We start from the raw sequence: 24,261 nt of genomic DNA on the forward strand, positions 1-24,261 counted from the left end.
CTCTGAAGCGCCAAGTCTGGTTCCGAAAGGCCAGCATGTAGCTGTATACATCCTGGGGAGGTTTCCTGGGAGATTGCTCCCAGCCTTCCTTGACCAGACTCAAAGGCCCTCTTACCGGGTGACCGTATAAGAGCTCAAAGGGGCTGAACCCTAGAGCCTTCTGCGGTACCTCACGGTAAGCAAACAACAGGCATGGCAAGAGGACGTCCCATTTCCGCCTCATTGGTTCTTCAAGACCCATAATCATGCCTTTCAGGGTCCGGTTGAATCTCTCAACCAGCCCATTTCCTTGAGGGTGGTAAGGAGTGGTGAACTTGTAGGTTACCCCACACTCCTTCCACAGAGACTTCATATAGTTCGAAATGAAGTTGGTGCCTCGGTCGGACACCACCTCTCTGGGGAACCCCATCCGGGAGAAAACACCCATCAGTGCCCGTCCCACCACGGGGGCCGTCACTGTCCTGAGAGGGATGGCTTCCGGGTACCTTGTGGCATGGTCCACCAAGACCAGGATGAACCTGTTGCCCAGGGCTGTCTTGGGGTCCAGGGGCCCAACAATGTCAATACCCACCCGGTCAAAGGGGGTGCTGACTACCGGAAAAGGTTGGAGGGGAGCCTTCTGCTTCCTTCCGCTTTTCCCACTTGCCTGGCAAGTGCGACAAGTCTTGCAATGGATGTCTACATCCCTACGCATCTGAGGCCAATAAAAATGGGTGACAAGCCTGTCATAGGTCTTGTCCTGCCCCAGATGTCCAGCTAACGGTACGTCATGAGCCAAACCCAGTAGGAAGGCTCTGAAGCGCTGGGGTACCACCAGCACACGGGCTGACCCAGGCTCAGCAGCCTTAGGCTCGCTATACAGGAGGTCGTTCTCCCAGTACACAAAATGTGACCCTGACTGATCACCTGAGGATTGGGCTGAGGCCTGCTGCCTCATGCCCACAAGAGAAGGGCACACTTTCTGTTCCGCACAGAATTCCTCCCTGGAGGGACCACCATCCTGCTGCCAGTGGGTCAGCTCGGGCAGATCTCCCAGTTCGGCAATTTGTTCCCCTGTGGGCTCCAGGGCATCCCCCTCAGGGTCTACCTCCTTCTGGACCACGGGAACTACTGGGGCCGGTTTCCCGCGCCTCCTGCCTCTTCTCTTCACAGCTGGGTCCTGGGCCGTACTTTCAGGCTCCGGGACCCCATCAACACCCTTACTTGCTGTTATGGATCGAGTGGTTGCACACACCCACTCTGGTACACCCAACATTTTCAAGTGCGCCGCTCGCTCCACCTTAGCCCAAGGGGAGTCTTCCAAATCATTGCCCAGGAGACAGTCGACAGGCATGGCGGGTCTCACAGCAACCTGAAGAGTACCTGAAACTCCCCCCCCCATTCAAAGGAAACCTGAGCCACCTCACACTCTTTCTGGGAGTTATCGGCAGCTATCACGGGGTAGAATGCGTGGGGAACCACCTGCTCTCGGGACACCAAGTGACACTTGACAGCTGTCACACTCGCTCCGGTGTCTCTGAGAGCTTCCACTCTATGGCCGTTAATGGTCACCCACTGCCTATATTTACTAGTGTTACTAGGCAGAGGGGGTGGAGGGACCATTTGCATATCTCCTAGCGAGACCAGGGACATTTCTGCGGGACCCCTCCCACCATGGACAACCATCTCCTCCCCTCCCAAGGCTACACTTGCCAACTGACGAGGGGGTGCACGCGGCGGTGCATTCGAATCCTTCTTGGGACACTGGGGGTCATAAAACCGGTGTCCCACCTGCCCGCAACCGTAGCAGGTTAGGGGGCCCCTATGAACAGGTTTACCCGTCGGGCCCCTGGCTTCTTCTCAGGGGGAGGCTGGGAACCTTTCCCTTGGTTCCCTTGGGGATTACTTTGGGGCCCTTTCTGGGACTCCTTCTGTTTACCCTTGTCCCCCCCACTCTTCTGCTGGGGACCCTGCCCACCTTTGGCTGAGTCTCCCACTGGACCCTTGTGGACCCTGGTACTGACCCAGCGGTCCGCCTCCTCAGCAAGTTTTCTAGGGTTAGATATCTTGCTATCAATCAGGTGCTGGCGCAGCTCTGGAAAACAGTTATTAGACAAGTGCTCCCACGTAAACAAATCATAAAGAGCTTCATAACTTTCCACTTTGCTGCCCTTTACCCAACCATCCATGGCTCTGCAAAAATAAGACACATATTCAACCCACGTCGTACCAGGCAACTTCTTACATTCTCTAAAAGCTTGTCTGTACTGCTCGGGGGTTAAACCATATCGCAACATCAAAGCATCTTTCATATGAGCATACGACATCCTATCCGCAACAGGCATGTCTAACAGGGTATCTCTTCCCTCATTCACAAAGCGACCCCACAACCCCGCTCCCCAATTCTTCTCAGGGACCTGGTGGGCCAACAATGCTAACTCATATGCTTTAAACCATTGACCAATATCTTCATTCTTATTGTAATCTTTGATCACATCTTTCGGGAAGTAAAACTTACTTTCTGCAGGCTCGGATGGAATGCTGCCACCAGAGGGATTCAACTCTAACTTTTTAGCTTGGATATCCAGTTCCCTCAACCTGGCTTCACGCTCCAAAGCTAACTTCTCTCGTTCAAACTCCAACTTTTTGATCTCTAAATCAGCTTCCCTTCTACCTCTGTTGTAAGCTCGCTCTTTCGCCCTTTCTTCTCTTTCTTCAGGGGAAAGACCTTTGGAGGAAACACTGCTTCCGGGAGAGGGCACAGGTCCATTCACTGGCACCTCCTCATCCCCTTCCTCTGTGGGTACCACCACCACATCAGAGGGATTTCTGGACTCCCACCAGGCCTGCAATGCTTTATAAAAATCATCTTTTCTCGAGAGGCCGGTGGTAGGAACTTCAAACTGGTTGCAAAAGTGTTTCAGCTCATCTTTCTTGTATCTCTTTAGCTTACTCCTCTCGAACTCTTCAACAACAACGATAGCAGGGGCAGTGACTCCGTTGTCACTCATGATGAAACTGGCAGTGTTCAGAAAATCAAGTTTCAGGAAAGCGGAGAACAAAAATAGGATCCTTCCGAATTAGATTGTGACTGCGTTATGGTCTGCTTTCACTACGTAGCGCACCCTAATCACTGTACATGGGTCATAAATGCAAGGTCCAAATCCTCACCGCTGCATCCAATGTTAGAACCGGCTGTCTCTAGTTGGCAGAGGTATACACTTCTGACAAATAGGGACACTCCTTTTCTAGTCAGGGCAAGGGGATCACACCCTTCGATAACCCCTGCTCACCCCCTTGGTAGCTTGGCAGAGCAGAACAGGCTTATCTCAGAGGCTGTGTGTTAAGCAATTATGATCACATACAGTAATAAAGTGAATACACTACAAATGGACACGACACAGTAGTATTATAAAAATAAGTATTTTTATATAAGACTTAGCACAAGACCAAATAACGGCAAAACTGTACACAATCGAAATAAATACGTTCGGGAAGGAAAAAGGATAGTTCAAAGGTAGTTTCTTCTTTAGCACAAAAGTCTTTTAGTATCAAGCAAATCTTCTTCTTGGAAACACAGTTCTTAGCAACAGGGTAACTCACACGGGAGCTACACAACGTCGAGGCAAAGTTAATCCATAGGTATGGCGTCGACCGCGAGGAGCGCTACGTCGGGCCTGGAGTCACACGGACCCCCAACAACACAGTACCTTAGGAAAATGAAGCTCACGATGATCAGCGGCGTCGAGCAATCCGGCGTCGTGTCTCGGTGTCGATCAGGCCTCAGCAGGCGTTGTTGATGATGCAGTTGCACAGAGTGAGCAGCGCTCACGGCGTCGAAGGGCACACGGTTGATGCGATCAGCAGCGGGGCAGACACGAGGTCCTCTGGAGTTAGAGCCGTACTCCTACTCACTGGCGTTGCTGCTGGCGTCGGTTGGGCCCAGCGTCCGATCGTCGTGGTTGCTGGTTCTTTCAGAGGTGCTGGATTCACACTTCCAGCGGATAGCACTTTTTAGCAGGTGAAGTCCTTTAGCCCTGTGACTTCAGCAGGAGACTGGCACTCTTCCAGTCCTTGGAGATTTTCTTAGCAAGCGTGAGAGTACACACAAAGTTCCTCTCTCCTGGTTCCTTGGCAAAAATAAAGAAGCACTGCAGGATTCCCCCAACAACAGCACTCGGGCAGAAGGGGTAGGCAGTCCTTTAGATCAGCAGGCTTCTTGTCCTTGGTTACAGGGTTCCTTGTCAGAAGTGATCTGATTTCCTAGTTCAGGGGTCCTTCTCTTATACCCCTTTTCGTCTTTGATCCCTTTGTCTAGGCCGGGGGTTTCCCAACACCCTGGGTCTGCGGTGGGTGGAGCTAGGCAGTAGCACCTGGCCTATTCATTGAGCCGGGCCGGGTCCTCAGATGCCCCGCAGGAGGTGGAGCCAGCATTGATACTGGCAGGAGCAGAGCTATCGCCCTCCTGGCAGGAGGTGGGGCTAGGATCGTCCATGGCAGGTACAGAGCCATCAGTCGCTCGGCAGGAGGTGGAGCCAGCATTGTATCAGGCAAGGCAGGCTATCAACAACTACTCTCCCCCTACTCTCAACGTAAATATCCCACTCATCCCACACTGACTCATCCAGACCTCTTGGAGCCACCCAGCTCCTGTCACACACACGCAAGACCAGCAGAGACCAGACATGGTTAGACAAGAAAATAGACACTTTCTAAAAGTACTACTTTCGAACCCAGAGTCCAAAAACCATCCACACCAACGGATGCGTAATTAAACCCCGAGCTCAGAGATACCAAACTCGACATTGCACCGTACTCTCCGAGCCAGCTAGGATCATAGCATTAATAATCCCGGCGGCCCATTCTATCCAACGGAGAGCAGGCTACCTCGCAATAGTGAAGCCCTAAGATGGCGGTACTTCACTATCAGGACATGCCAACTTGGTCAGGCTTGTCCTACCTTACACTTACAATGCACCCTGCCCATGGGCCTACCATAGGGGTGACTAACATGAAGTTAAGGGAAGGTTGGAGGGGCTGGCAGGTAGGTATACCTGCGCAGCCGACGTGACAGTGCAAGACTGCACGTGGGTCTCGCAATGACCGACCCGTAGACATTCTTTTACAAGGCCGCTCCTGTGGGTGGCACAACACGTGCTGCAAGCCCACGAGCGGCATTTGTATTTACAAGCCCCGGCACTCCTGGTGCACTAGACTAGGGACTGACAGTAAACCAAATAAGCCAAACATGGATACAATAGACACATCATTTTAACATAGGGAGCACTTGCGCTATGGCACTGATCAGCAGTGACACGGCGCCCAAAGCATATACCAGCAAAACATCGTAAAACAGTAGAGGCCAACAGAAAAATGGAGGAGAGACTCAAGCCAATGATGTCAGGTCTAACAACCGGCAGTATCTTCTTCGCTAATTACGCCTCTCACAACTCTAGTCTTGTGATAATCTGCATCTACAGTGAACGTCGGAGGCAACAAGTTTGCGATAAAACATGAGCCCATGAAGTCAGAGGGCAACCATGCATACGCACGATCATGACAGATAAAGTATGTACCCTTGGCAGCCAGAAACACAGGGGACGAGACCATCGGCAGAATGTAATTTTCAGTGCAAGCACTCTCTCCAAGTCGGGCTTTCGATCTTCGGCCACGACCTATTAGACAAAAATTACCAATGTGGGGTACGACCCATATCGGAGGCGAGCTTTTAAGCTGTTTTTCACTAGTGAACACACTATACTCGCCTCTACTCAGGACCCTATAGGCTTGTACCTCTTCTTCTGGAATAAGCGAGGGATCATAGACATCGCTCTCTAAGTCTTCAATCGCTATAGACAAAGGTTTCTGATACGAGGTAGGACCAGAGTAGGGGGAACGTGGTTCTCGAATGGGGTGGAAACCTAGTGCGCTTCGAAACATTGTTTGAAATGCTCGAGCAGACCCTTGGGAACTATACGGTAACACCAGATATGGAATTCCCTTATCCGTAGTGTGTGGCATCAACCCACACACCCAGCAATTAGTAGTGTTAACCACTAACTGATGCTGATGAAGGAGCTGAATAAAGGAATTGTTGCGGAATTCTGCACGTCTAGCCTGCTCGTGTTCAGGTAAGATATGAAAAGAATGAGGAGAAGCAGTGGAGGTGAGTTTAGGGTCAGGGGTAGGAGTAGGTATAGCAGAAGGTAAGAAGTAAGACATCGTGTAGTACACCCCACCCGCCAATAATGCAGAAACAGTCAAGAACAATACGAATATTTGGGACATAAAACATTTGGTACGACTAAGTTGTTGCAACTTGAACCTTTGCGCCTGAGCTCCTTCCAAGTCCATCAGCTTCGAAAATGCCATCCCCTACGACCGTCCGCAACGTTTCTTGACGCACTTCGTTCTGTGTAGCAGTAGTCAATCCCTAGGAGTTCCCAGGAACCGACGGTCTTTAACCTAGTGTCAAGACCTACTAACCAGAAGGAAGTACATGCGCGGCCCTACGGCCTTTATTCACAATTATGTGTACGCAAAAGTGTCTCTCAGCTGTGGAAGCAAAAATATGAGGAACGAAACTCAATGTATATATACAAAAATAATTACAGTGATACGAGTATTCAAACTGATCGTGGAAAACGGGATAATGCAATTGTCAAGGGACAGAACAGGATCTTTTATTAGTCTTTAGTGCTGGATCGCAAAAAGTATCGGGTTTTCCCAGGACGTGTCTGTTCGTCAAACAAAGGATCCGTTGAAGAGACAGCGTTCTGTTGATCAGTTGAATGTTCTGGTCTTGAGTCTTTTGATGACAAATGTTCAACAGTGTCTTTCTGCTGCACTGAGGATTCTCCGACAGGTTGTGCGTCGCTGAAAGGTACAAACGCCGGCAATCCTTCGGTTTCAGTTGATGCAATGCCTCTCCTCACCCACGAGTCTGCTGGCAACGGAATAGGGACTTTTTTGGTATGGGTGGCATGCACCCAGTTTTTCCGACCCTCTAAACGAACTGCAGTTCTCGTGGCAAGGAGGACCTGGTAGGGTCCAGTGAACCTCGGCTCCAAGTTTTTCTTGCGCGAAAAATTCCGCGTCACCACCCAGTCGCCGGGCTGGAGCTGGTGGCCTGGACCCTCCGTCTGCGTCGGCAATGCTTCGTAAACCTGTTGGTGAATTAACCTCAGTTTAGCAGTCAAGTCATGAAGATAATCGATCAACATTGGATACTCAAGATCACAGAACACACCCGGCCTAGGGACCCCCCAAACATTGGCAGGACGACCGAACACTATTTCATAGGGACTGAGTCCTACTCGGGAGTGTACAGTTGCCCTTGTTGACAATAATGCTAAGGGTAAAGCGTCAGGCCACGAGAGACCAGTCGTAGCCTGAATCTTCGCTAGCTTTAGTTTAAGGGTGCCATTGTACCCTTCAACCAAACCAGCTGACTGGGGATGATTGGCGCTATGGAATTTCTGATTAATTCCAAGGCCCTTACACACACTCTTCATCACACTCCCCACAAACTCACTTCCGTTATCTGACCACACAATTCTAGGCATTCCGTACCGAGGAAAGTATTCCTTCAGTAGGATTTTCGCAGTTGACAAAGCAGTGTTGTCCTTAAGAGGGTAGGCTTTGATCCATCGGGAGAACGCGCAAACCACAACTAAAACGTATTTCAGGTTATTGCATCGCTCCATATGGATGAAGTCTAATTGGATCACCTCAAAGGGACATGAAGGGGGAGCAAAACTACCAGGAGGAGTTGGGGTTCCCTTACCAGGATTGTACAATATACATACCATACAATTCTTGACCAATCGTTCAGCACATTTCGTGATACCATCATTCTTCCACACAGGAGACAGCAACTTGCAAATACCTTTCGCGCTAATATGTGCTAACCCATGCGCCATAGTCACAACAGCCAGCACATACGCATCAGGCAACATCCATCTTTTCTGATCCGATAAGTCAATCCAACAACCATGCGCATCCAACTTTCCCGTACTTTCTTTCCACTTCATTTTTTCAGTCTCGGTGGCCTCATTCTGAATTGCTTTCACACTCTCGATAGTGTCCTCACACATACTCGATTCTGTAGGCCACCTAACCGAACTCGTCACATACATTCGAGTGCTAAGGTTCCGGGCAGTCTCCTTAGCAGTCTCATCCGCAAACGCATTACCACGACCAACATCATCCGTCACCTTACGATGCGCACTACATTTGACAATCGCCACTTGCTTAGGCAACGTAAGTGCATCCAAAAGATCATTCACAAGCTGGCCATGCTGAATCTTCGTACCATGCGATGTTAGAAAACCTCTCTCTCTCCACAACCGTCCAAAACTATGTGCGACGCCAAAGGCATATTGGCTGTCGGTAAACACATTCACACGTTTCCCTTTCGCTAACACACACGCTCTGGTGAGAGCGATCAGTTCTGCAGCTTGGGCAGAATTCTGATTCAATCTTGCAGTCTCAACAACAGTATTCAACGTTACAACGGCATATGCAGTAGTCACATCGCCATTCGGTAATTTAAAACATGAACCATCCACATACAGCGTTCCATCTGGGTCTTCCAAAGGAGTGTTTTTAAGGTCCACTCGACCTTTTGTTTCCTCTTCTGTCCTCAAATAACAGTCGTGTTCTGTTATTTCATCTGACTCTGAGCTAATTGGTAACAAAGTCGCCGGATTCAGGACATTACAACGTTTTATCTGAATGTGGCTTGCCAGCAACGTCAACTCGTACCCAGACAATCTCGCACTCGTCAAATGCTGAGTTTTCGTACGATTCAAAAGAGTGTCGACTGCATGCGGAACCATCACCGTAAGCATATTATCCATGACCAATCCTGCTGATTGTCGGATGGAGACCGCAGCTGCCGCTGTTGCTCTCAAGCAACTCGGCAATGCTCTAGCTACCGGGTCCAAGGTCGAGGAAAAATATGCACATGGACGTTGCTTACCATCAAAAGGTTGCGTTAAGACACTCAACGCACAACCTTCCCTCTCGTGAACATATAATGTAAACGGCTTGCTATAGTCAGGAGTACCTAACACAGGAGCCGAACACAATGAATCACGTAATTCAGAAAAACTTTTCTGACATTCTTCCGTCCATGGTAAAGGAGTCGAAACATCCTTGCACGTAAGAGCTACCAATGGTTTCGCTAGCAATGAAAAATTTGGAATCCATTGCCTGCAGTACGACGTGATACCTAGAAAGGCACGCACATCTCTTTGGGTTGTTGGCACAGCCATTCGCGCAATTGCTGCAATTCTCTCCGGGGTCAACCGCCTTCCCACCTTTGACAATAAGTGACCTAGATAGGTTACTTCTTGACAACAATATTGGAGTTTAGAAGGTGACACCTTGTGATTTAACTCGCAGAGATGTTGCAGCAACGACACCGTAGCAATTTTGCAAATGTCCAGCTACCAATAGGTCATCGACGTATTGGATTAAGGCCGCACCAGCCGGCAACCTAAACGCATCCAGTTGACCCTTCAAGGCTTGACTGTAAATCGATGGACTTTCGCAGTAGCCCTGAGGAGCGCGTTTAAACCGGAAGCTGCGTCCACCAAGAGAGAAACCGAAGAGGTCTCTACTCTCTTCTGCAATGGGAATGCTGAAGAACGCATTTTTCAAACCAATCACCGAAAACCACGATGCAGAAGCTGGAATCAGAGTCAGTAGTGCCGTGATGTCAGGCACAACGGGGAACTGAGGAATCACAATTTTATTCACCTCCCGTAAATCGATAACAAAACGATAAACAGGTGGTTTCGAAGGATCAGTACGTTTTAGAATGGGCAGTACAGGGCTGTTGCACACGTTTCCCCGTGTTTCCTCAATAACGTCTTTCTCGATCAAATCATAGATGATCGCTAACAATGCTCGTTCACCATCAAGAGAGATACGATACTGGGGAATACGTGGCAACCGCACATTAGATTTCAACTGAACAACATAAGGGGAGATGTCAAGCAGGCCCACGTCATTGGGACCTGTTGCCCACAAAGATGCAGGAAGAGAACTCAATTCCGGTGGAAGCTTATCGAGAGACAAGTACATGGGAGAGACAACCCTCTCTCCCAACGTAAGCTTTACACCCACAGGAGAACAATACAAAGTTGCATACAAACGTTTAAGCAAATCCAGACCCAAAAGATTTTCACCACAACCCGTGGTCAAAATCAACGGAGCTTCTAGCTCACGAGGCCCAATTGTAAGGGGCAGAGGGCGTGAAACTGGATTGCTAACGGGGGCGCCAGAGAATCCAACGGAAACATTTGTTAAGCCAGACAAAGGTGCGCCAGGGAGTTTCGAATGCTTAATGGAACTTTTCGCTGCACCAGTGTTCAACAGAAAAGGCTCAACGACGCCCGATGTAGCAACTGCAACGTAAGGCCCTCTCTGATCAACCGGAACTGATACTACTCCCTCTCCTTGTCTTCGGCTGTCCTAGTAATTACTGTTGTCAGTTCCCTGATCGACGTAATAATCGTCTACATTGTACTGCGCAGATCGTCCTTGCGACGATCCACGTTGATCAAAACAATTATCGGAATTTGATGAGTTATCTGAGCGATCATTCTGAGCACCACGACCTCTACCACGTGGTGCCTGCTGTGAACCACCACGACCTCCTCTAGATGAATTACCACTATTACGTTCGTTTAGAACAGGACAATTGAATTTGATATGACCCTCCTGTCTACAATAGGCACATTGATTGTACCCTAACGAGGATCTTTGGGAAGAGGAGTCATTACGAGATTGTGATCGGTTCGATTGCGGCTGCGATCTATTTTGTTGCGAAGCATTCTGATTCGAACGTGGAGGATAGGCCTGCTGTAACAACACTTTAGTTTTAAGTTCTTTCGTCTTTTTATCGGCACGGTCGTTCTCTTCTTTCTCTCTATTCTCATAATATTGCGCCGTAGCCAATATTTGAGCTGAAGTAGAAACGGCCCATGCACTTTCTGAATTCTTTAATTTATTGCTCAAATCTGGCAATAAGTTCGAAACGAATTTGTCCACAAATAACCGTTGTCCACCCTCAGTGCTCATATCCTGGCCACTATGGTCGATGAATGCTTCCTCGAACCTCGTAAAGAAGTCGGAGACACTCTCGTCCTTCTTCTGTTTACAAGCTGACAATTTGTCCCAATTCACTCTCATAGCTGGCATATGAGTTTTCATTAACGTGATTATTCTTTGAGGGAGAGCAGTAATGAGTTGTTCAGGCTTAGCCCCACCAACTTGTCGCGTATCGGCCGCAATAAGAGCAGCCCAATCGCCACCTAATTCATTTGGATGATTCTCCTGACGAATCTTAGCCCATACCGGTTGCGGTACAACATTGCCAAACAGCATGTCAATATCAGCAAGATTCATTACCGTAGCGTCTACGAGCTGCGATAATTCCTTATAGTACCCTGCAGGATTTTTGCGAGGGTCAGGCAAAGATTGCTTTACCTGTAACACTTCTGAGCGTTTCCATGGGAGATGTATCCATACTCTCTGGAAATGTGGCAAGATCGGAGGTTGAGCATTAGCGTCGCCTGGCATCCACACTGGTGGAACTTCGCGCATAGGAAATTGACCAGATTCATCTGGCTGTCTTTCAATATCCTCAACAACCAAGGCTTGAGGTATAGGAGTGGGACGAAAAGATAGCAACCGTTCAACAGCACGTCGAACGTTGGAATCCACTATCAGTCCAGTCGAGAACTGAAGTTGTAGATCAGACAAAGCGGTCAGCACCTCGTCAGGTGCATCGGCCGATATCTGATCACGAAGAACCTTGCACATTTCTTCAAACACGAATCTTTGGGTTGGTATATTGAATTGACAAAACGTGTCGAGTACAATACGTGGTGGATTTCTAAGGGGATGCGTCATCCAACCCATCGCCATATTATATAGTGAAGCGCGTTCCCTGTTACCAGGAAGCTGACTACGTCTCTGAGGACCATCGGAACCAGCGGACCCAAGAACAGGTCCGAGCGAATGAAAGAAACTAGCCGCAAGAGGAGAAGTACGACTACGAGTAGAGGGAGAAGTATAGGACACAGGACTAACAAGCAAAGGAGTAGAGACAGAAGCAACAACAGGAGTTAACAGAGCAGGAGCAGTAGCGGGAGCAGGAGCATGTGGAAGCGGAGGAGCAGTAGGAATAGCAACAGACAAAGGAGCAGGAACAGTCGGAAGAGCAGGTGCAGGTTGAGGAACAGGCAAAGGAAGAATAGGTACAGGGGGAACCACAGGAGCTGTGGTACCCTGTACATACGGAGGTGGCGACTTCAAAAGATAGGACATTAAGGGATCCTCAACTGCCTCTTCCTTCTTTTCTGACTCCGTAGGCAAAGTAGGATAGCATTTATCTATAGTCATACGCTGTAGCCTATCAAACACTTCCTTTTCCTTAACCTCCTTATCATGCTGAAATTGCTCTGCTTTCTTTACAATGGCAGCAACACTATCTCTCTGATTTCGTTTAGTCTGTCTGATTTCTTTCTGTCGGGCTTCTTTACGCCACAACCGAAAGGCATCAAACATGGCCGGCCGTGACTTTTTCTCGAACAATTTAGCCTCTAGGTTATCTAAGATCGGGGTCTCAAAGCTACCATGAGGTGGCCAACTAAGGACACCGTCCTTCTTAGTATAGCGAATCCAATAATCATTAAAAGTAATCGGGCCTAGCCCATGTTTACTGTACAGTTCATAAGTCGGAGTTCCAACCGGAGGTATCGGACACGAGTCCTCCAGTCGGGAATCCGCACCGCAAGGTCTGAAACAACTAAACAAAGTACTGCGACTAGGCATCTTGCACACTAGCCGAGTTTCACAAACTTCAAGGGTTACGGGATTTACCAAGTCCCAGCAAAGAGCAAAAACCCTCGGTTTTTGGCGACTGCAGTCGTCAAACAACACAACAAAGTACCAAGAACCACAAATGCAATGGAACCATGCAACCACTAAGCAACCACAACCAAGAACTCTGGGAGCGACCCACAAATACTTAACTCAAAGATCGATGGCGTCACCAGGAAGGCCCGTCAATCGTCTCGCTCTACTAAGGTCTACGCCAGGCGCCAAAACAGGTCTACAGTCAGGGCAGCAGTCCGTCGCAGCCGTCAGGAGGCGGGAATCTTCGCGGGAAAAGTCTTCGGGCCACTTATTTCGACAACAGGATCGATGAAGCGGAGTGCACCTTCCCTCGGAGATTTCACACGAAGTTCCTCACGATCGTCGGGCTTGGACCGGTACCACTGATGCAGCCCTACGTTGGGCGCCAACTGAAGGACTGGGTTTTTTAAGACCCAGCGGTGCCAGGGGACAACACCTGAAACCTTCGTGGGTAACCTGCTCCGGCGTACGAATGACAGAGACACGGGACACTTCCTTCGGCGTCAAAGATTCAAGGTTTATTTACTGCAGGGAACACAGAAGTCACGACAAGTACAACACGTGCAACTTGGGGAGACTGCTTCAAATTGGTTCTGTGGATCGCTCCTTTTATACACGATTTTCCCATAGGTTTGCATAGCAGACAAAGGTTTACAACCCGGTTCCCACAATTATCCCCGAGAGGGGTCGCTTTGGTCACTTTGATGCTCATAAGGTCCGGAACATAAGTGCGGAAACATTTGGCGATTCCCAACTGTAAAAACCCATCTTCCCACCATCAGTACATTCCAATCAGCAGTAAAACAGATCGAAATAGGAACAGGGACAGGTGTAGAGGAAGATGGAAACAGTGGGGAGATTGGAAAGGGTGTAAAAGAGGAGGTATCGGGAAACACGAGATACAGGCATCAAAGGGACGTGCCTAATGAGATGCACGGCTAAGACAATAAACCAGCACGGCAAGATGAGCCTCAAGCGGGGCCATCTGCCTTACAGTATCATCCCCCTCATCATAAAGACACTTACAAAGGACATGTGTCTTCCGCAAATATCTTGGGAGTCCCAGGGTCGCGAAGCGGACAGCGTCCGTTCGCTGGCTACTTGAGGGCAAGAGACAAAATGGATGCCGTATCTAAGATGGAACCCGTGGGTACAGATGAAAAACCCACGTAGCAAACGAACGGTTTAAGTTAGCACAGCGAAACTGCGCACACTTACTAAACTCGTCATTTGCGGTCCGTAGATACCAGACTCGACCATATTCGTACGAGTCAAAAACACCACTTACAATTGTCACGGAACCTCAGTTCAGTAAACCTTGTTTCAGAATAGATAATTTCAAAGAGCACAAGGCTAGCACCCAAGGCAGTTTTCGTAGTACTCCACTGCACATGCTTGCATAGTTTATACAATATTCTGGTAAGCACACACACGGCTTTCTTTATTAATTTTACGTCACCATCTCTTTTTCGGACTCCACCATCTTCTCCCCCATAGTCTTCCCTAAACTTCTTAATAATCTAACCTCCCCCATTATCCCATCTGTCTTATCTATTCCAGCATCCAAATGGAACTTTGCTTGTTAAGGTGTCTTTTTGTTGCCCCAGGCTTCTCTCCATTCCCTGCCCCATGAGCACTGAAACTTTTCCATTCCTCCCACTGTATATAAAAGTATTATGAAGTATCCATGAAGTAAAGAAACCATAAAACTATAACATAAATTAATCGCTCCTGATTCCTCTGTGAAAACTTTCTGCGTCTGCTTCTTTCAAAGATTTCGTGGAAGGGACGTTCTTCACCCAATAAGCATTAGTTTGCAGCTTAGTAGTATCCACCTCTGAGCTACTTGAGGACGAGGGAGGTGAGGGATGATGCAAGAGAGGTCCAAGGGTGGAGAACATCCCGATTTTCATGAGCAGGCCATCTCAGGACATTCTGCTTTTTAGGTCGAGCCTGGGCAACGCATATGCTGCTCTGCGAGGCATGCAGTATTTGAGTATAGACTTGAAGCTCTGCCCACTCTCCGACCATATTTTCCATTGGCTTCCGTCATGTTCCTCCATAAATGCTGGTTTCTGATTCGTTAATAGGCCTATTAGTCCTTTCTTAGTACATCCTAGTTTTAATTTGTAACCTCCCATGAGGACTGGCCCCTTTACTTCTGTTATTACATGGTATGTCTTATTTAGTCTGTTAGCATATGAGTTTCTCCTACTGCAGACACGACATGCTTTCCTGCAGCGTTCAGCTGGCCATGCGCGCTTTCACTTTACAAGCAACCCGGGAAAATGGCGGCCGCTTCTTTGAAGTGAAATAGGTGTCACATTTGCAGGAGTTTGAGCTATTGGCATTGTAAATTACAATTTCTTTTATTTATGTGTTAACTATCAAAACAGATAAATAAAAGGCATTGTCATTTACAATGTCAATAGCTTAAACTCTCACAAATGTGAGACCTGTTGCATTGCCAATCCTTGTTTTGCATACTGTGCGACTCATGTCCGGAACTAGCCATCAGCACATCAAATGTGGTCCTGCTTGTATTCTAATTTAGAGAGGACCTGGCCTGGTGGTTCGGGCTGGACTATTCCTGTTCTGATTGGTGTTGAACCACGCCCCTTTATTATAGGGTCTGGTCTACTGATAGTTATTTTTCTTATGAAATCGATGTAATGCATTTCGGGGCTTCATTACTTAAAATCATCAGACCTTCATCCTATTTTCACAGTGTCAGGTGCATTGTAAAGAATTTGCTTGTGGTTCCATACATAGAGTAAACAGCGGCGTGGGACACTACACATTCTTGCCTGATTCCCATTGTATAATCACTGTCTCTTCAATCTTGATTCAGTCATTAGCTGATTGTTTGATATAGTCAATAGATACATTTCTCAAAATGTCCCATCGAATTTCTCCCAGAGACCGCCCAGCTAATACTTTTCATGTCGATTTCTACAGCTAACCTTGTGTATTTGAAGTTTGAGACATTCATCTTCATCTGCTCACCACAAAATTGTTTTGGCCGGTGTGTGCTAAGCGATCTGTTTCTAGCATTATGGAAAATAGTCTGTGATCGGAGTTCAGTAAAGCCAAAGGGTGTTAACATAAATCTAAAGTGATAGTATTATGGAAGGTTCCGGTCTTGAGGCACAAGTTGTCGAATAACCTGACAATTCCTAAGCAGCGTTTCTCTTGCAATTTCTTTTCACCATAGGGTAATTTTGAGAGTTCTGTGCTTGGTTAGATAATGTTCCTTTTTTTCAAAACAAATACGTATTGCTCAGAGGGTTGTCTAATGTAATATGTAAGGTCTAATTACATTTCTCATGTATCAGGGGTGTTTAATTTAATAAAATGTCTACTTGTCCATGTGGCAGGTTGCTTCATAAATCTACTTGTCCTGTAACAAAATCCAGTTGTCCCGTTTGTGCAATATAAATTATATTGCACAAAAGGGACAACTGGATAATGCAGCAACAAATTATGACCACAATCTCATTCTATAAGAGCTCTGAAATAGACTTCCTGTTTATGCCAGGGCTCATTCCATAGTAGGGTTTGAATACTAGCAATTTCCTTATGTTGCCGCGTTTCCGCCGATCTACATACTAGGGCTGAAGGAAAGGGAAGCAGCAGTTCCAGGGTTCAAATGCCCTTTTGAGTCTGTGCAAACCTATTAACTTGCATGTTTTAAGGGTTTTCACCAACTCTAATCTAATCTTTTCCCATACTGAGAAAGGTTGGATATTTACTCCTGACAATGGCAAACCTAAAACGTGTTATTAGATTTGCTTGGAAGGCCCTCACTCACCAACCTGGTTGGTGACATGCTTCATCATTGATTTTTATGAAAAAACAATGGTTCAAGGGTGGCCTACTAAGGTCCTGTGTGAAAGTATAGCGTAGAAATAATTCACGCTAGGGAGCAAAAAGATGTAGGTACATAAAAAATTATTATTTATTTTCTTTTTCAACATTTATCAAAAAGGTTTCAGGTGCTCATATGAGTGACAAGGTGCATAACGTGACGCAAGTGAACATAGTGATAACGGAATGTCACACAACAACAAGGTAAAAGACCACATACATATATACAATAGGGGGGATATATTTCCTTGAGTAGGTCGACGACGTTTCGATCTATATTATTTTAGATCATCATCTGGACTGGGGAGCTTCCTGAAACTGTAGAGAGGGAATTGAAATTAAGAAAGGAACCTACATTTACATTTTCTTAACTTAGTGTTTTTTGATGCTCCCAGTGACAGGATATAATTCCATGCACAATAAAGTATAGTCGGAAAAGTGGCGCTTAGCAGTAAACCAATGTGTGCTGCGCTGTTTTTATTTTCCAGGAATAGGGTGGGCGCTTATTGACATACGGGCACTGATTAATGTGGACTTACTCTGTAGTTAGTATAGTCCTATAGGCTCACAAACTAATTCAGAATGTATAAGACATCAGCCGGTTAACAAGCGTACTTTCTGGGGGGTCAGAGAAAAAATTTCATATTGTAGCACTTATTGCATGGGTTATTTTCAATAATCATTATTCATCAATCATCATCATTAGAGCTCATCGAAGCCTTATAAATTCGATGTCTATTATAGGCCAGTAGTGATTCAGAGCGTTTGGGCTTGAGAGTCTAATCATGTTAACGCAAAGTATAGCAACACATACTTAAATTAATTAGAAACAAAATGTACATCGGCTGGGGGACAAACAAGTTGTCAACATTTCGAATTTACATAGACTAAATGCGCAATTGCGGACATGACTTACTAAGTTCAAAAGTGTGTCAGACAGCAAGGTCTGGGCAGTTCAGCAGAGTGGTTTAAGAAGGACTCTTGTGCCTAATAGACAAAAAGTTCGAAGGTATAGATATTGTGATCGGAAATTGGAATATAAATTGCGAGAGGGGAGCGAATAAAAACAAAACAAAAACGCGAGCACTTACTAAGTGAATTTATTACGCTGTATTGGGGGTCCTTTAATGGGTATTGGAACCGAAGCCACATCGATTGGTCAATTGTTAGCCCGGAGCTAGGGAAAAAGATGTGGTTGGGTAAGGAATGATTGCCGGTTGAAAGCCTAAAACGGGGCAGGGTCGCGGAGTCACTTACTTAATATGGACATGACGGTTGTTGCAAAATGGGGGGTCCGGCTGCCTTTCAATCACTTGCCTGGAGCTGGGGTACAGGAGTAAAAAACCGGGTTAGGGCTGGTGCGCGCGCAACAAGGAAGTGCTCATAACGCGCTGGTAATCGGGCATTCACTGTGAGTGTTCCCAGAGGCGTGTTACTCGGACCCCCTCCAGAGCAGGCTTTTAGCCTTGATTAAGTAAGTGTCTCCTCGCGCCTGCTGCGTTTCTCAGTAATCTACCCGCCCACCAGCCCTAACCCGGTTTTTTACTCCTGTACCCCAGCTCCAGGCAAGTGATTGAAAGGCAGCCGGACCCCCCATTTTGCAACAACCGTCATGTCCATATTAAGTAAGTGACTCCGCGACCCTGCCCCGTTTTAGGCTTTCAACCGGCAATCATTCCTTACCCAACCACATCTTTTTCCCTAGCTCCGGGCTAACAATTGACCAATCGATGTGGCTTCGGTTCCAATACCCATTAAAGGACCCCCAATACAGCGTAATAAATTCACTTAGTAAGTGCTCGCGTTTTTGTTTTGTTTTTATTCGCTCCCCTCTCGCAATTTATATTCCAATTTGCGATCACAATATGTATACCTTGGAACTTTTTGTCTATTAGGCACAAGTAAAGAGTCCTTCTTAAACCACTCTGCTGAACTGCCCAGACCTTGCTGTCTGACACACTTTTGAACTTAGTAAGTCATGTCCGCAATTGCGCATTTAGTCTATGTAAATTCGAAATGTTGACAACTTGTCTGTCCTCCAGCCGATGTACATTTTGTTTCTAATTAATTTAAGTATGTGTTGCTATACTTTGCGTTAACATGATTAGACTCTCAAGCCCAAACGCTCTGAATCACTACTGGCCTATAATAGACAGGAAATTTATAAGGCTTCCATGAGCTCTAATGATGATGATTGATGAATAATGATTATTGAAAATAACCCATGCAATAAGTGCTGCAATATGACATTTTTTCTCTGACCCCCCAGAAAGTACGCTTGTCAACCGGCTGATGTCTTATACATTCTGAATTAGTTTGTGAGCCTATAGGACTATACTAACTACAGAGTAAGTCCAAATTAATCAGTGCCCGTATGTCAATAAGAGCCCTCCCTATTCCTGAAAAATAAAAACAGCGCAGCACACATTGGTTTACTGCTAAGCGCCACTTTTCCGACTATACTTTATTGTGCATGGAATTATATTCTGTCACTGGGAGCACCAAAAAACACTAAGTTAAGAAAATGTAAATGTAGGTTCCTTTCTTAATTTCAATTCCCTCTCTACAGTTTCAGGAAGCTCCCCAGTCCTGATGATGATCTAAAATAATATAGATCGAAACGTCGTAGACCTACTCAAGGAAATATATCCCCCCCTATTGTATATATGTATGTGGTCTTTTACCTTGTTGTTGTGTGACATTCCGTTTTCACTATGTTCACTTGTGTCACGTTATGCACCTTGTCACTCATATGAGCACCTGAAACCTTTTTGATAAATGTTGAAAGAGAAAATAAATAATAATTTTTTATGTACCTACATATTTTTGCTCCCTAGCGTGAATTATTTCTACGCTATACTTTCACACAGGACCTTATTAGGCCACCCTTGAACCATTGTTTTTTCATAAAAATCACGACTACCCCAGGTTCTCCTTATGGGGTACCCTTGTTCTTAATAAATATGCTTCATCATTGGGCCCCACCAGAAGAGGCCGAGTGCCTCCCCGGTGTGCTTGGACGCTAGGATTACTGCAGAGCGGGTTTTTTGTATTGTGAGGAGTGAATGGGGAATAGTGTGATTACTTTAAAAAGGTCTGAATTGTGTCACATAAAGATTTTTATTGGGTGGTCAATCAAACACATTAAAAACAAGGTGTGGGAAGGGAGCCAAATAAATTGTTCAGCTGCTTCCTCTTAAGTGGGGTCAACATGTTTCTGCCATCATGGTTTCAGTTACCAGGCACTCGTCAGGACCTAAGAGCTAAACCTCGGCGGTATGGGCGTGCTAAGGCCCACCCTAACCTGAGGACGTGAAAGTGAAAAAGTGTAAAAAACGTGCAATCAGAAAAAATGGTTGCTCGATTTGAGAAAAACCGGGTTGCACCTGTGTAGGGAAATGACAATAACATACATAAAGAGAAGAGACAGGACAAACAGTTAATAACTAGTTTGTGCCAAAGTTTGTTACAGGTATACCATGCTCATCATGGCGTGCTCTGATTCTCAGAGTGAAAATCACCTGATTAATAATCTGTACTTGTTATGTTTGTGAGAGGTGGACTGTACAGTTAATGAGCACGATAAAGGCGGTCAATTTCAGTATAGTACTATAGCACCTGCTCGTCAGCTAGGGCATTTAGCGGTATTGAGTGTCTTAGTAGACTATCAATCAGCCCAAATGGCCGGTGAGCCTCTGCGGCGTGACAAGGGTTCCCCAAATCGCATGCGGGTAGATAAAAGTCAAAAGTAATTTAACAATATAATTAAAAAGTCTCACGATTGATGTGAGCGATCCTCACATCATGGGTCCCGGGAGGGGGGTGGTGGTGAAATTGGCACACCCTGAAACGGAGGAAGGAAAGGGAAAAATCAAGGTAGCGCTGGTAGCACTCGTTACTTAGCTTAGTATCCATTGAGGTTCTCATGCCCGCGTCGCCAGTCACCCACTTGGTTCCTTTGTGTCGTCCTCTGTTACCGGACCCCGAGGATAGGGAGTCCGGTTGACTGCCGTGTTTTTAAGAAGCCGGGCGGAACAAAGCATCCTCGAGGAGGTGGGGGCGCAGTCTCATGCGTCACAGCGCATGGGCGTGCCCCTCAGCCAATCCCGGGGCAAGTTTGAGGTGAGAGAAACTGGCTGTGTAGGAAAGTCAGGAACAACACGGAAAGTAGTTAAAAGCAGACCAAGTTTATTCCGGTCATTCAGTCATGGAGTTCAAGTCAGTAATGGCAATAACGAGAACATGGCCTAACTGTAGGCATTCTACATGTTTTGAAACATCACAACATCCCCACAAGCACGGCCTCGTCACGAGCCTCCAGACACAGCTGAATGCTCGTGACGTGGCTCGTGAAAGCATATGTACAATCCCAACAGGCTGGGCACAATAGTCTAGGCTGCTGACTTCCATGTCACGGAAGTTGATACAGAAAAACTTAATGAGGAGCGAGGCAGGTGTCCTGGTCCTCAGTGATGGTGTATGGGGTTCAAATTCATGAATAGCACTTTGCTTTACCCCCCAGTGGGTGGGGTTGGGGGGTAGTTAAGAATATTGACCAAAGGCCGAACAACAGTCCAAAGCCACTTGACCGGATATGGTCATTGGGCTGACGGCGGGGCTGGAATAGCTTATACAAGAGCGGGTACCTTATTCAATGGTGGCAATTGTTAAAGTTCAGAGGGGTTTTTACACTATCTGCTGGCAAAGAATAGGGTTGGGGGGTAGTTAAGAATAATGACCAGAGGCCGAACAACAGACCAAATATGGCACTAATAAGATTTATATATCTTTTTCCATGATCCCCCCCCTTTTTTTTTGTGCTGTTGCAGTAGTTACTCTTTCGTTGTTTATAATTACTAGTGGGGGAACAAGTGTGTTTTCTCTACATTATCCCTCTCTCTCCTGTTGATGAGAAAACCTAAAACATCTTCATGGGTTGAGAAAAAAGTGTTTGGAGGGAAAGTAAACTTGCAAACACTCAGATTTTCGCATGAGCAAATCTACACCTGCATATTTACTCATGCTAAAATGCAGTTCACAAATATTTTCTAGAAGTACTATTTCTTGGCCTGTCTGTAAATCTTGTGGATTCACAAAAGATTTATATATGCATTTAATCCAAGGACATGGGTGCACTTTATTTAATAATTTAGCCCCTAATTAGGTCTGGCGTTAACCATGACCTTTTATGTTTATTAGAATGTTGTCTCTCTCTTTCTGTCTATCGACTAGCTTCACTGGGAGTGACCGCATTCTGTTCTTTCACAAGGAGCATATCGAAATCTGAAACTGTTGGATTATTGTACTGATACATTGGGGAAATGGCTACTGTGGGAAGCTCTTGGCATGAAATCAAGATCTAACAATGCTAAGAACTTTCTTCACTCAGTAGAGCAGGCGGGAACATCAGCACTGCTCTCCACAACAGCAGAGATCAAGGAGGGATTAGCTAAAAGCCTGATCTTGGTCTACCATGAAAATCTACAGCCAGATCACCTAAATATCAAAATCTGGCTTGCCGTTAAAACTCCCCCCAACTTAAAAAATCTCAAATTCAACAGATCGCTGCAGAAATCACGGAAGAAGAGATTATCGCTCATATTAAACTACTAAAGAATGGGGAAGCGGTGGGACCAGATGCATTAACTTCTGCAGAGTATTACAAAATGTTTGCTTCAGATCTTGCCCCTTTTATGTTTTTCCTGTTCAATCACATCTATCTAGATGGCTATCATCCTCCAGCTTCCTGGGCTGAGAAAATAGTTGTTATAACACTAAAACCAGGAAAGTCACTGAGCGGGTTCATACAGGCCTATATCGTTGCTGACAAGGAATACAAAATCTCGAAGGAAAGATATCCAACCTCATGCAGCAACTAATACACAATGACTATAGGGGTTTATTCAGGGCAGGCAACTGAATGAACTAACCCGCTAGGTGCCATGGATATGCCACAACTTTAGATCATCCACTTACAATTGTCACTTTAGACGCGGCCAAAGCATTTGACCGGGTCAACTAGTCTTCTCCATGGGAGGACCTCTGAAGCTTTAAATTCCCTGAAATTATGATTAGTGCAATTCAAAAGATACATCACTCCCCAACGGGCGGGGTTTTAGCTAACAGAGAGTTATCCAGACCAATCACTATAATTATTAGTACACAGCAAAGGTGCCTGCTTTCTCCAATTTTCTTTGTCCTATACATTGAACCCTTTTAACAGACGATCCACATGGATTCTGTAATCACCACCTTTATGGTAAAACTGCCTCTATTTGCGGATGATATCCTTATATGTACGGCAGGTCCACATATCACAATTCATAGGCTTTATGGCTCTCGGGATACCAAATTAACCAGGATAAAACAGAGTTTATATCATGGTTTAAAGGAGGTTATGCACATAATTTGAAACATTAAATTAGATATTTAGGGGTCACAATAACCCAGACGTTTAATGACCTAGCGCCTTACAATGTCACTAGAGTGGTTAAAGAAATCTGCGTACTGTTGCGGAAGTGGAGGAACCTCTCTGTAAACCTATATGGTCGAGTAAATAAATCTGTGAAGCTGATGATTCTACCAAAATTGACCTTTTGATTTAATTGTACACCAATAATTTTCCCTAAGAAAATGATAAACAGATTACAGGGGGAAGTGATATCCTTTATCTGGGTATAAGATACTTAGACTTAAGTGGAAAAAGCTTAGGAACAAATGAAAGAGTGGTAGCTTCGCATTACCGGACTTTCAAGTGTATGCTTGTGCCTTTCAGTGTAATCATTTCTGCATGGGAAGCTACGTCCTAAAGTAATTTACTTTGGGGTATCTCTTTTCAGCTATTTTAAAAGAGCATGGACAGGAAGATTTTCTGTTGAAATATTGGAAACCCAAGTTTTTCAAAAAAGCTAGGTTAAAGGTACTGACACCAGCCCTCTCTGTACGGTGTGCCTTAAGGAACATCTTTGGAATACCCCATTAGTCTAATAAATAACTGATTGGGAATCCCTTGGAACACCTGAATGTATAAAAGATAGCCTCACTATCCTTAGAGTGGCTGGCCTTTGAACTTTTGAGGAGGAGGAGGGGGGTATTCTCAGAGTTAGATCACTGTTTATGTCCTGGCAAGAGATTTTCGAAAAAAGAAGGGGCTCACTTTCTAGGTTTAAATATTTGCAAATTACTTAATGGTGGTCAGCTCAAGTATGGGGAGGACAGAAGAGTGAGGAAATTGAGTATAATATGGTCTCCAAGTCACCACTCCGGCAAGAAGTAGCACACTAGTATTGGGAATGAAATTAAGCAGAGAATGCCAAAGCTTGACAGCCCTATCTAATCTGAGTAGATATGAACCTTGTCTCCCGCTCCTTGAAGATCTTTGGCTAACATCTCTCGAAGTATTGAATGAAATAGTTTGAACTGCTTACCTAAAGCACATTCATTTCTTCAAGCTGCATAGACTGTACTGGTCTTCAAAAAGTT

General features: G+C 45.9%; 1 protein-coding gene across 1 annotated transcript in view; it reads left to right on the top strand.

The window, feature by feature from the left end:
* The window catches only part of LEPROT (leptin receptor overlapping transcript), a 71,849-nt gene that overhangs the window by 36,244 nt on the left and 11,344 nt on the right, over window positions 1–24,261 (top strand). The window lies entirely within an intron of this gene.

Source organism: Lissotriton vulgaris, chromosome 1_1 (genome assembly GCF_964263255.1).
Source record: "Lissotriton vulgaris chromosome 1_1, aLisVul1.2, whole genome shotgun sequence".
Classification (NCBI taxonomy): domain Eukaryota; kingdom Metazoa; phylum Chordata; class Amphibia; order Caudata; family Salamandridae; genus Lissotriton; species Lissotriton vulgaris.